General features: G+C 44.7%; 1 protein-coding gene across 28 annotated transcripts in view; it reads left to right on the top strand.

Annotated features, from left to right (window-relative positions):
• The window catches only part of LOC137352058 (protein polyglycylase TTLL10-like), a 367,140-nt gene that overhangs the window by 70,365 nt on the left and 283,418 nt on the right, over positions 1 to 13,357 (top strand). For 2 of the 28 annotated variants that reach the window (XM_068017082.1, XM_068017097.1), the window contains exon 5: positions 12,244 to 12,360. The exons of the other annotated variants lie outside the window; for them this stretch is intronic. The gene's annotated coding sequence lies outside the window, so the exon portion shown is untranslated. The remainder of the gene's footprint in view (positions 1 to 12,243; positions 12,361 to 13,357) is intronic. 28 annotated transcript variants of the gene reach the window in all.

Raw genomic sequence — 13,357 nt, forward strand, 5'->3', positions numbered from 1 at the left:
AGTTATAATGGGGAACTTCAATTATTCTAATATAGACTGGGATAGTAATCGTGTAAAGGGCAGAGAAGGGAAGAGTTTCTAAACTGTGGTCAGGGGAATTTTCTACATCAGTATGTTTTAAATCCAATGAGGAAGGAGGCATTGCTGGATCTGGTTCTGGGGAATGTGGTGGGAAAGTGGATCAAGTGTCAGCGGGGAAACTTTTAGGGGACAGTAATCATAGGTTTAGGTTAGCTATGGAAAAGACCAAGGGCAATCCAAAAAGTAAAAATAATTAATCGGGGGAGGGCCAATTTCAATGGGGGTAAGAATGGATTTGGCCCAAGTCAATTGTAATCAAAGATAGGCAGGCAAAACTGTAATTGAATAATGGGCTACCTTTAAAGAGGAGATAGTTTGGGTACAGTCAAGGTACATTCCTACGAGAGGGAAAGGTAGGACAAACAAATCCATAGCTCCTTAGATAACAAAAGAGTTGGAGAGTAAGATCAAGTGGAAAAAAGGGTGCGCATGGTGGATGTCAGGTTGATAATACAAGTGAGAACCAGGCTGAATATAGAAAGTTTAGAGGGGAAGTGAAAAAGAAATAAGAGCAGCAAAGAGAGAGTATGTGATGAGATTGGCAACCAACATAAAAGGGAATCCAAAAATATCGGAATATAAATAGTGAAAGGGTGGTAAAAAAGAGGAATAGGGCCAATTAGGGACCAAAAAGGAGATTCACGCATGGAGGCGGGGTGGGGGGCATGGCTGAGGTACTTGCCAGTGATTTTACCAAAGAAGAAGATGCTGCTAAAGTCACAGTGAATGAAGAGGTAGTTGAGACAGTAGGTGGGATAAAAATTGAGGAGGAGGAGGAGGTATTAGAAAGGTTGGCTGTACTTAAAATTGATAAGTCACCAGGGCTGGATCAGATGCATCCGAGGATACTAAGGAAGTAAGGATGGAAATTGTGGAGACACCGGCCATAATCTTCCAATCCTTCTCAGATGCAGGATTGGTGCCAGAGGACTGGAGAATTGCAAATATTACACCCTAGTTCAAAAAAGGGTGTAAAGGATAAACCCAGCAACTACAGGCCAGTTACTTTAACCACGGCAGTGGGAAAACTTTTAAAAATGATAATCTGGGACAAAATTAACAGTCACTTGTACAAATGTGGATTGATTGAGGAAAGCCAGCAGGGATTTGTTAAGGGCAAATTGTGTTTAACTAATTTGATTGAGTTTTTTGATGAAGTAACAGTGAGGGTAATGTGGTGCATACACGGACCTCCAAAACGTGTTTGATAAAATACTACATAACAGGCTTGTCAGCCCATGGAATAGAAGGGACAGTGGCAACATGAATACAAAGTTGGCTGAGTGACAGGAAACGGAGAGTAGTGGTGAATGGTTGTTTTTCAGACTGGAGGTTCCCCAGGGGTTGGTATTAGGACCACTGCTTTTCTTGATCTGTATTAATGACTTAGACTTAGGTGTGCAGGGCACAGTTTCAAAATTTGCAGATGACACAAAATTTGGAAGTATTGTGAACTGTGAGGAGAATAGTGATCGACTTCAAGAGAACATAGGCTGGTGGAATGGGCTTACATGTGGCAGATGAAATTTAATACAGAGGAGTGTGAAGTGATACATTTTGATAGGAAGAATGAGGAAAGGCAATATAAAATAAAAGGTTCAATTCTAAAAGGGGTGCAGGAGCAGAGGGACCTGGGGGTATATGTGCATAAATTGTTGAAGGTGGCAGGACAGGTTGAGAAAGCAGTTAATGAGGCATATGGAATCCTGAGCTTTATAAATAGACGCATAGAGTACAAAAGCAAGGAAGTTATGATGAGCCTTTATACAACACTTGTTCGGCCTCGACTAGAGTATTGTGTCTAATTCTGGGTACCATACTTTAGGAAGGATGTGAAGGCATTGGAAAGGGTGCAGAAAAGATTTATGAGAATGGTACCAGGGATAAGAGACTTCACTTACGTGGCTAGATTGGAGATGCTGGGGCTGTTTTCCTTAGAGAAGAGAAGGTTGAGAAGAGGTTTGATAAAGGTGTTCAAAATCATGAGGAGTCTGGACAGAGTAATAGGGAGAAACTGTTCCCCTTAGCAGAAGGGCCGAGAACCAGAGGACACCAATTTAAGGTGATTGGCAAAAGAACCGGAGGTGAATGAGGAAAAACCTTTTTATGCAGCGAGTGGTTAGGACTTGGAATGCTATGCCTGAGAGTGTAGTGGAGGCAGATTCACTCATGGCTTTCGAAAAAAGAATTGGATAATTATCTGAAGAGAAAAAATTTGCAGGGCTATGGGGAAAAGGCAGGGGAGTGGGACTGACTGAGTAGCAGTGAGCCTGCATGGACACAACGGACTGAACGGCCTCCTTCTTATTCTGTGCTGAATCCATTCTATGATTTATTGGACCACCAACATCATTACATACCCTTCTGGAGGAGAGTGTATCAAGCTATTGAAATGTTCCTGTCAGTGTGGAGACTGAAAATGCCCGCAAGCGTATTGATATTGTTGCCTTACGTAATATTTTTCAATTGGATTGACACAAGGAGCTGGGGGAAGGCATACAAGACTTCTTTTTTTCAGGGATTGTCTGACTGGACCAAGTGCCTTTAGGCTCTCAAATTAAAGCAGAACGCTAGATATTCGCTGAAAGGAAGCACTGAGGTCCGTGTTCTCTGGGTCATCTCAGGAGGTTTTGTACTCTCCTGGTGGAGATTCCATTAGTATAGCTATACCTGGTTTCTGCTGAGTGGTGTTCTTCACTCCTGCTAAAGCCAGATGGAAGATGTCAGGACAATAGGCCAGGGGCTAAGTACAGCCTCTCCCTTTACAGATGCATATGACTACTGCTATAGATGGTTTGTTTACTTCTTTGACTGCACTTCTCTGCATTGTTTTGTTTAAAGCCAGTCAAAATGTGCTTGGTGCCTTGATGATCTGGTAGACAATTTCTAGATGGGTGCCTCACAATTCTAGGATGACTGAAACCAAAATAACAAAGCTTTTCTGTTCGAATTCTCTCCAGAGTCTTAAAAAGTGTCAAATCAGCAAAATGAATGCCTCTGTCTCACTGCTGTGACTTGGATATGCGTTAGGAGGCAGTCGGATTGATGCTATGTATACCTGGTTTAGGCAGCTTCTTGTCCTTCAGAATCATAAATAAAAGTTTTCTTCATTAAAAGCAGGTTGTTTTGAAGTAGTAGATTCTTGCTCAACAGACACGTGAATAAGTTCTTAAACAATTATGGTGGAAACTGCCTTACTGGCGGTTAGACTGTGAATTCTCTTTGTCTCTGTTCAGCTGCTTGATTGCCAGATCAATTATCTCTGGCCTGTTTTACCTGATTGGCATATTAAAAAGCTTGGATGACTGGTTACTGGCACTCCTGAGAAACTGAAAGTATACTGTATTTAGTGCTTCATAACTGGATAATTGCAGATAAAATTTACCAAGTATAGCAGTCAACAACCTGGTGGGAGAATCTCTCCTCCTTGCCTCCAATCTCTTGGCAATTTATTTATTTGCTTTACTACTGATCCTTTAGCTAACAGGACAGAGGGAAATTTAATATAAACAGCAGCCATGGCTTCCTTTAAAAAAATTTCAGAGACTTGCCCTTGTTCCAAGTTAAATGACAAGGTAAACAGAAACTTTATAACTTAAAGCAGGAAAAGTGCCAACATAGCCAGTTTTAAAGCTGTAATCCTGCATCAGAGAAACTGGTACCACTGGGGCAACAGCAGACTGAATGGTGAAACCCTGTACTGACAGCTTACTACTCCATTACTAAGAAAAAATGAACATGCATTCTTATTACATCTTTGGGATGTCTCCAAGTGCTTCTTAACTTTAGAAGTGAATTCACTGCTGTTTTATAGGCATACAAGTGGCAGCCAATTTGTGCATAGCAAAGTTTCTCAAATGTGAGATGAATGACCAATTAATTTATTTTGGTGGTATTGTTTGAGAGTTGAATGTTGGGCAGGATACCAAGAAACTCCCACTCCTCTTCCTCAAAAAGTGCTATGGTATATTTTACATCTACCTGAAGAGACAACAGGGATTCGGTTTAATAGCTTCTCTGAAATATGGCACTTCTGGCAATGCAGAACTCACTCACTTATACCATGATGTACCAACTTAGATTATGCAATGGAGTGTGGTTTGAACCCACAACCTTTTCACCCAGGTGAGAATGCTGCCAGCTGAGACCAGCTGTTGATCTAAAGGTAGTTCCTGTGGGATTCTTTGATCTCTATGATGAAGAATGCAGCAACAACAACCACAACCACCACAACAATAACAGAGCACCTTTAATATAGCAGAACATCCTTAAACTACGTCAGCTGCTGCTAGACAGTCATCCAGATGAAATGCTTAGATGATCTCTGGTAATCTATCTTTGCCGTTATCTGGAGAGAGAAGTTTTTCACTGCCTAGAATGCTCTGAACCCTGACCACATCTCCGTGCCACCTCAATTATTAGTAAAGACTGAAAAATAAGAATAGAATCTTCCATTTGTCCACTCATAGGGCATCTATTTATAGTTCCTGCTACAAGTAGCTACTGTACCATAACTTGTGTGAGAAGCCTTCAATTGTTCTGGCAAAACTTGTCCCGTTGTACTTTCTGGGGCAGGACATTGTGGGCCAGTGGGTACTGCCAGCTCTTGTACTGTACTTTAGGATGTAATATACCCTTCAGGCTCTTGGCAGAATTTGAGGTTTTTTATATTGTTACGAGTGCTTCCATTTTTTTTTTGTTAAATGTTGACTATTTGTGTTTTAAAACTGAAAAATGTCCATGGATTTTTTTTTAACAAGGGTCACTGAGAGGTCTGGATTATAAGCAGTTACTGGAAGGCACCTGTTTTCAGATAAATTACCCAGCAGGTGTTGTTTTTGACTTGGGGAAAGATGTTTACCAAGAAGTGACATGTCAAGATTTATAGGGGATAGGAGGCTTGATTTTTGTGACATTGGTTTTAGTTTCACTTCGGGCGGTGAGTTGGGATCTGGACAATGGTTTGAAAAGACAGTTGGAGAAAACTTGTCAAGAGAGCAGCACCCAACTCAGTCTGTTCCAGCTTTTTGGAAAAGCCTGCCAGTTTTCCATCTCTTGAGAAGCAAGTGTAAGAAACTGCCTGAAACCCCTGTTACTGAATTTTTCCTGGAAAGCCTGCCCAAGCTGATCTTCAACATCACCTGACAAGAACTGTTGTGGGAAGATCCCAGTGACGGCTGTCTATATGTATTTGGGATGTCAAAGCAAAAAGGACTTCTGACATCTTTTCATATTTTCTCTTTCTCTTCAAGAATTAGCAAGTATTTTGGCCAACATATTCTTTTTTAGTTTTTTTGTACTAGAGCTCTAAAGTGTGTGTGTGTGTGTGTGTGTAAGGTAAAAAGGGAACTTTAAAATTTCAATCCGTGTTTTGCTTCATTACTGGTTAAGACTTGTTCTATAATAAACAGACAGTTTGTTGTTTATTAAAGAAACCTGGTTGTTCTGTTTTATTCTGAGCTAAAAATAGAGTCTATGATTGTCCGTATCGTTAAGTGGGAAAAAAATTTAAATATATGTTGTGACCTGTGGAGAAGTGGAACTACAATAAAAAGTGCACTCCTCCCACCTCAGTCGTAACATATAATTGTGGCTCTTTGCGAGATATCCAACGCTGACGACGTGCAGTTGTAAGTGGGGTAATAACAATTGAAAACAGGAAAAGGAAAAAAAAACAGGTTTCTTTGCAGTAGATTAAAGTTTACTCTATCGGAATGTCTTTAACAGTTGCTGTGACTTTTCTAGGAAAGTAGGATGTATCCCTGAGTGATTTGAGAAACTTAACCAAGGTTAAACTAAAGGATTTGGCAGACCTGTTGGTGTTAGAGTTAAAACCAGGAGTTAAAAAAGCAGACATAATTGAAGTAATAGCACACCATTTGAAATTGGAAGAAGAAGGCAAACTAGAGGGTAGTGCAGTTGAATTCGCTAGGATTGAGTTGCAATGGGAAATTTTAAAAACCTGAGCAGGAGCAGGAACAGGAAATGAAAAAATTGAAGCTTGAACAGAAAAAGGAGGAAAAAGAATTGAAAAAACTTGAATTTGAAAGAGAGGTGACAATGAAGAAGCTCGAATATGAAAAAGAGGAAAGGGGAAAAGAGCATTTCAAAGAGAAAGAGAAGGAAAGGAGTTCAAAGTTAAAAAGATGGAACTAAGACAAAGGGGTAGTCTTGACTCCAGTGAAAGTTCTGGTGAGGAAAGATCTGGCTGCAGGACCCAGTGGAGAGCTGTTTAAATTTGTGCAAGCCCTCCCAAGGTTTGAGGAGAGGGATGTAGAGGCATTTTTCATTTCTTTTGAAAAGATAGAAAAACAGATGAAGTGGCTGAAGGAAAGCTGGACACTGCTTATGCAAAGCAGGTTGATGGGCAGAGCTCATGAAGTTTATGCCATGCTTTCTCTGGAGGCTTCTGCAGATTATGAGATGGCAAAAAAGGCTATTCTTGCTGCGTATGAGTCCCTGAAGCTTACTGACAGAAATTTTGGAACCTCTGGAGATTGTCTGGGCAGACTTCTATAGAATTTGAGAGGGTAAAGCAAATTAATTTTGATCGTTGGATATGGGCACCAAAGATAGAAGCCACGTATGAGAACCTTAGGGAACTAATTCTCCTGGAAGAATTTAAAAGTTCACTCCCTCCGTTGCTAAGAACTCATGCAGAATACCAGAAGGTTTCAGCAGCCAGACAGGCAGTGGAAATTGCTTAATTGATTATGAGCTTTTTTATAAGCCCAAACCCTTTGTCCAACACCCCCACAAACTGAGAAGGATAAAAGGTGGGAGGGTGAAAGGAAGGCAAGTAGCCGGGGACTAGAAGGGACAGCTGGGAACACTCCAGGATCTCCTCCTCAGGCCAGAAAGGATGGTGGAGTGAGGTCTGCAAGCCTAAGTGTTACCATTGTCATGAGGTGGGACACCTTCATGCAGAATGCTGGAAGTTGTGAGGTAAACCCATGGGACTTATTGGGGTACACAAAGTCAATGTAGAGAAAGGGGCCCTGACCGAGAGTACAGCAGATCAGGCAATAGCTCTGACTGCAACTGTAAGGCTAAATACAAAAACCACTAAGTGCAGGGGTCGTGAATAAGATACTTGAGAGTTGTAGAGAATTCTTGTCAAAAGGAAAAGTGAGGCAGGTAAACCTATATTTATACTTCGGGATACAGGAGCCACCCAAGCTCTCTTGCTGGGGAAAGGCATAACATTTCCACCAGAGAGCGCACAATGTTTTAGTGAATGGTATCGGCAGGGAGTATCTACCCGTACCTTTTGTATTGGGTACACCTAGATTGTGACCTAATGTCTGGAATGGTAACTGTAGGAGGTGTCCATTGTTTGCCAGTAGATGGAGTTGACCTACTCCTGGGGAATGATTTGGCCGGAACGAAGTTAGTAGCTTCTCCAATGGTCACGGAAAACCCAAATGAAGTTAAGGAGACAGAACAGTTGCAGGAAAAGGTTCCAGGAATTTTTCCTTCATGTGTAGTTACTGGAACAATGGCTAAACAAGTTCCATTGTCAGCGGTAAATTGGCACTACCATCAGATAGTTGAATATCTGAAACTTTCTTTGGGGATTTGGATAATCCGAAGGAAATGTTTAATAAGTCTTCTCTGATCAAGGCTCAGCCAGCCGATCCAGAGTTATATAAAGTGGCACAATCTGCTGTAACAGAAGCTGAGGCAAAAGGAGTTCCAGAAGGTTACTAGATTAAAGATGGGATTCTGTTGAGGAAGTGGAGACCTCCTCACAGACCTGTGGAGAAGAATGGACGGTAGTTCATCAGATAGTGGTACCACCAAAGTCTCGCCGGGCACTATTAAGGATAGGACATGAAATTCCTATAGTGGGACATGTGTGCATCTGGAAGACCAAATCACGTATAAGTCGACATTTTTACTGGCCAGGTCTTTCCAAGGACATGGTGCAGTTTTTTTGGGAAACCGTCACCTCTAATTCCCTTAACCGCTTTTGGTGAACCATTTAGTAGGGTCTGGGTAGACTGTGTAGGACCTTTGCCGAAAACAAAAGAAGGACCCCAATATATACTCACTATCATGGATATGGCTACTTAGTTCCCAGAGGCCATTCCTTTGAGAACAATTTTTGCTAAGGTAGTGGTAGAGAAATTAACTCAGTTCTTCACTAGATATGGATTATCGATTGAGATTCAGTCGGATCAAGTTTCCAATTTTGTCAAAAATCTTTCAGGAAGTAATGGGTAATTTGGGTATAACACAGTTAAAGTCTTCAGCATACCACCTACAGACACGAGGAGCTTTAGAAATGTACCATCAGACCCTTCAAATGATGACCAGGGCATACTGTCATGAATATCCCCATGATTAGGAAAAAGGGCTAGAATTTCTTTTGTTTCCCACTAGGGATTCACCTAATGAGTCTACCAGTTTTAGTCCTTTTGAATTAGTTTACTGTTACGACCAGGTGAGAAAGAGGTCTAGGGTTCCCTTTCAGCCTTCACCTGGTCTTACTGTTACAGGGTTTAATTTTAAACACACCATGTTTTAAGCTCCCCCTTGGTGAATCCTTGTTCACTGCTTTCCAATTCTTCTTTGGCCTCCTTATCTCGAGAGACAATGGGTAAGCGCCTGGAGGTGGTCAGTGGTGTGTGGAGCAGCGCCTGGAGTGGCGATAAAGGCCAATTCTAGAGTGACAGGCTCTTCCACAGGTGCTGCAGAAAAATTTGATTGTCGGGGCTGTTACACAGTTGGCTCTTCCCTTGCGCCTCTGTCTTTTTTTTCCTGCCAATTGCTAAGTCTCTTTGACTCGCCACACTTTAGCCCCGCCTTTATGGCTGTCCGCCAGCTCTGGCGAACGCTGGCAACTGACTCCCACGACTTGTGATCAATGTCACAGGACTTCATGTCGCGTTTGCAGACGTCTTTAAAGCGGAGAAATGGACGGCCGATGGGTCTGATACCAGTGGCGAGCTCGCTGTACAATGTGTCTTTGGGGATCCTGCCTTCTTCCATGCGGCTCACATGGCCGAGCCATCTCGAGCGCCGCTGACTCAGTAGGGTGTATAAGCTGGGAATGTTGGCCGCCTCGAGGACTTCTGTGTTGGAGATACGGTCCTGCCACCTGATGCCAAGTATTCTCCGGAGGCAGCGAAGATGGAATGAATTGAGACGTCGCTCTTGGCTGACATACGTTGACCAGGCCTCGCTGCCATAGAGCAAGGTACTGAGGACACAGGCTTGATACACTCGGACTTTTGTGTTCCGTGTCAGTGCGCCATTTTCCCACACTCTCTTGGCCAGTCTGGGCATAGCAGTGGAAGCCTTTCCCATGCGCTTGTTGATTTCTGCATCTAGAGACAGGTTACTGGTGATAGTTGAGCCTAGGTAGGTGAACTCTTAAACCACTTCCAGAGCGTGGTCGCCAATATTGATGGATGGAACATTTCTGAACGTCCTGCCCCATGATGTTCGTTTTCTTGAGGCTGATGGTTAGGCCAAGTTCATTGCAGGCTGCCGCAAACCTGTCGATGAGACTCTGCAGGCACTCTTCAGTGTGAGATGTTAAAGCAGCATCGTCAGCAAAGGGGAGTTCCCTGATGAGGACTTTCCGTACTTTGGACTTCGCTCTTAGATGGGCAAGGTTGAACAACCTGCCCCCTGATCTTGTGTGGAGGAAAATTCCTTCTTCAGAGGACTTGAACGCATGTGAAAGCAGCAGGGAGAACAAAATCCCAAAAAGTGTGGGTGCGAGAACACTGCCCTGTTTCATGCCACTCAGGATAGGAAAGAGGTCTGATGAGGAGCCACCATGTTGAATTTTGCCTTTCATATTGTCATGGAATGAGGTGATGATACTTAGTAGCTTTGGTGGGCATCCAATCTTTTCTAGTAGTCTGAAGAGACCACGTCTGCTGACGAGGTCAAAGGCTTTGGTGAGATCAATGAAAGCAATGTAGAGGGGCATCTGTTGTTCGCGGCATTTCTCCTGTATCTGACGAAGGGAGAACAGCACGTCAATGGTTGATCTCTCTGCACGAAAGCCACACTGTGCCTCAGGGTAGACGCGCTCGGCCAGCTTCTGGAGCCTGTTTAGAGCGACTCGAGCAAAGACGTTCCCCACTATGCTGAGCAGGGAGATTCCACGGTAGTTGTTGCAGTCACCTCGGTCACCTTTGTTTTTATAGAGGGTGATGATATTGGCATCGCGCATGTCCTGAGGTACTGCTCCCTCGTCCCAGCACAGGCATAGCAGTTCATGTAGTGCTGAGAGTATAGCAGGCTTGGCACTCTTGATTATTTCAGGGGTAATGCTGTCCTATCCAGGGGCTTTTCCGCTGGCTAGAGAATCAATGGCATCACTGAGTTCCGATTTGGTTGGCTGTATGTCCAGCTCATCCGTGACTGGTAGAGGCTGGGCTGCATTGAGGGCAGTCTCAGTGACAACATTCTCCCTGGAGTACAGTTCTAGGTAGTGCTCAACCCAGCGGTCCATTTGTTTGCGTTGGTCAGTGATTACGTCCCCTGATTTAGATTTGAGGGGGGCGATCTTCTTGATGGTTGGCCCAAGAGCTCTCTTAATGCCATCATACATTCCTCTGATATTTCCTGTGTCAGAGGCCAGCTGAATATGACTGCATAGGTGTTGCCAGTAGTCGGTTGCGCAGCGCCTGGCTGTTCTTTGTGCAGTGCTTCTGGCTGCTTTAAGTGCTGCGGATGTTAACTCGCTGGGAGCTTTCTTGTAGTTCAACAGTGCAATGCGCTTAGCGGCTATGACAGGTTCCAGCTCTTCATTATGAGGTTGAAACCAGTCTGCATTTCTCCTCGCACTTTTGCCGTAGGTGGTCAAAGCTGACTCACAGATGGCGTCTCTGATGTGGGCCCACTTGGTCTCGGCATCCCCTGTGGGAGTGTTTTGAAGGGCTGACACAAGGGAATTTAGAAATTTTTGTAACAGCTGTGGGTGAGAAATTCTGCTCGTGTTGATGCGCGGGTGGCCCTTCTGCTTGGAATGATGCAACTTCTTTGGTCTGAGTCTAACCTTGCTGCACACCAGGGAGTGGTCGGTGTCGCAGTCCGCACTGTGGAAGCTGCGTGTGATTTGAACACTGTTTAAGGCGGCTCGCCTTGTGACAATGAGGTCCTGCTGGTGCCAACGACGCGATCTTGGGTGCCTCCATGAAACCTGGTGACAGGGTTTAGTGTGAAAGAACGAGTTGGTGATGCAGAGGTTATGATAGGTACACAACTCAAGCAGCCTCTGCCCCTTCTCATTCATCCTTCCAACGCCATAGCGCCCAAGGCAGGAGGGCCATGAGTCATGGTCGGATAAGACAAAGAAACCAGCACAAACAGGCTCTCTTAGGTTTAAAGAAGAAAAGTTGAAAATTATTAAACTTAAACTCTAATTCGGTTGATGCCTATGGATACACGACGCACCCACACTAGCATGCAAATGCGATACACACATGCAAATAGAGACAGAAAAGATAAGAAAAATAAAGTGGAAAGGTTTGAGGCAATATCTGAGGAGTTGTTACGGTTCTTCGAGCTCAATGTAGAGTCCTTGATTGTAAGTAGGTCTTGCTTTTCATTGGGGCCCAGTATTCTTCTTAAACCTTGTTCGCTGTAGGAGACTTTTCTCTCTTGGGGTTCATGTGTCTTCAGTGGATTCAGAGGCTTGTGAGAAAGAGATGGGAGCAGACAGGAGAGAGATCTTCTCAGTCCAGGAGTAACCAGACTTTTTGCCCAAACTGTACAAATTCAAAAAACGCAGGTTGCCCAGCAGGTCAGTCATGTGACTAGCTGGTTTGACCATGTCCGTTTGTGTACTTGTCCATTTTAGCAGTCAACCGGGAATGCAAGCTCCAACACCTTCAACATCTGGTGATCAAAAGTCCATTGTGGGTTGAATGTGTCAGGGAATGGCTGCTTTGTCCTTCCAAACACTGTCTGTTAATATGCAAATGTCTTTTCCAGCCACGGCTGATCTGTTTAACAAGTCTTTCCTTCACTCCATAAAATCAATGTTCATGACCAAATTAATGTGCCTTATTCTTGGCAGGTGGGGGCCTAGCATGACATTACAAACATGAGATAAGAGGTCCTCTAAAACTAATTAATGAAAGGTTTGTAGAACAGAGAGACGAATCTTCTGTACTAGATTATGTATCCGTGTTCCAGAAACGGCTCACGAGAGCTTGCAAAGTGGCTCAGGAACACCTTAAAGCTTCCCAAACAACAATGAAGAAATGGGCAGACAAGCATGCCAGGACCCGAACATTTCAACCAGGGCATGAGGTTAGTATTACTGCTTTTACAGGGTGAACCATTGAAAGCACGGTTCAGTGGTCCATATAAAGTGGTCAAGAGAATTGATAAAGTAAATTATTTGATTGACACCCCAGATCGCTGGAAAAGGAATCGACTGGCCCAGGTAAAAGCAGAAATCCAATACATGCTGGAAAACCACTTAATTGAACCCAGTCAAAGCAGCTGGAGTTCCTCAGTGGTATTAGTGCATACAAAGTGACTCCCGACAACGCAGAGCATGCGCAGAACGATCGCAGCCGTCATCAATGTGTGCAAACATTTGCCAGCCTGCCAGTATGAATGCGTGCAAGTGCGCGCATGTGTCACCACGCAATGACATCCTCACCCCTCAATAGCTGCTTCCATTCACCCAAACAATACCCCACTCCCTCCCACCATCCCTACTTCAATCGCCGCTTCACCCCACTCTATCCCTGCCACGCTACTGCCTTCTCTCAGTCACTTGCTCCCCCTGCCCACTTCCCCCCACTCAGCTGTTCACTCCCACCTCACTGGCCGCTCTCCCCCTCGGCCACTCACTCCAGGTCTTGACTCTTTCTCCCCCTCCCCCTTCCCCCCCTCAGCCACTTGCTCCAGACTTCACCATTGCTCCCCACTCCCTTCGGCCGATTGTTCCCCACTCCTCGCTTCCTGCATCCCCCTGCTGTCACCCCGCTCTCCGGCTCGCTCCCCGCTTTCCCCACCCCCTCCCCTCCAGCTGCTAGCTCCAGACTGCATCGCTTCTCTCCTCTCGACCACTCACTCCCGTGTTGCCCTGTCACCCCTCGCGGCCCGCCTCTCTTCTTGGGCAACAGAGAAGGATCGAATGTGGGAGCGAGTGGCTGAGAGGAGGGAAACGGTGTGGCCTGGAGCTAGCGGCTGGAGGGGAGGAGGGGGGATGCTGGGAGCGAACGGCCGGAGAGCGGGGTTAGGGGAAGCAGGGAGCAAGCGGCCGGAGAGCGGGATGGCGGGGGATGGACGAGAA

Source organism: Heterodontus francisci, chromosome 37, assembly GCF_036365525.1.
Source record: "Heterodontus francisci isolate sHetFra1 chromosome 37, sHetFra1.hap1, whole genome shotgun sequence".
NCBI lineage: Eukaryota > Metazoa > Chordata > Chondrichthyes > Heterodontiformes > Heterodontidae > Heterodontus > Heterodontus francisci.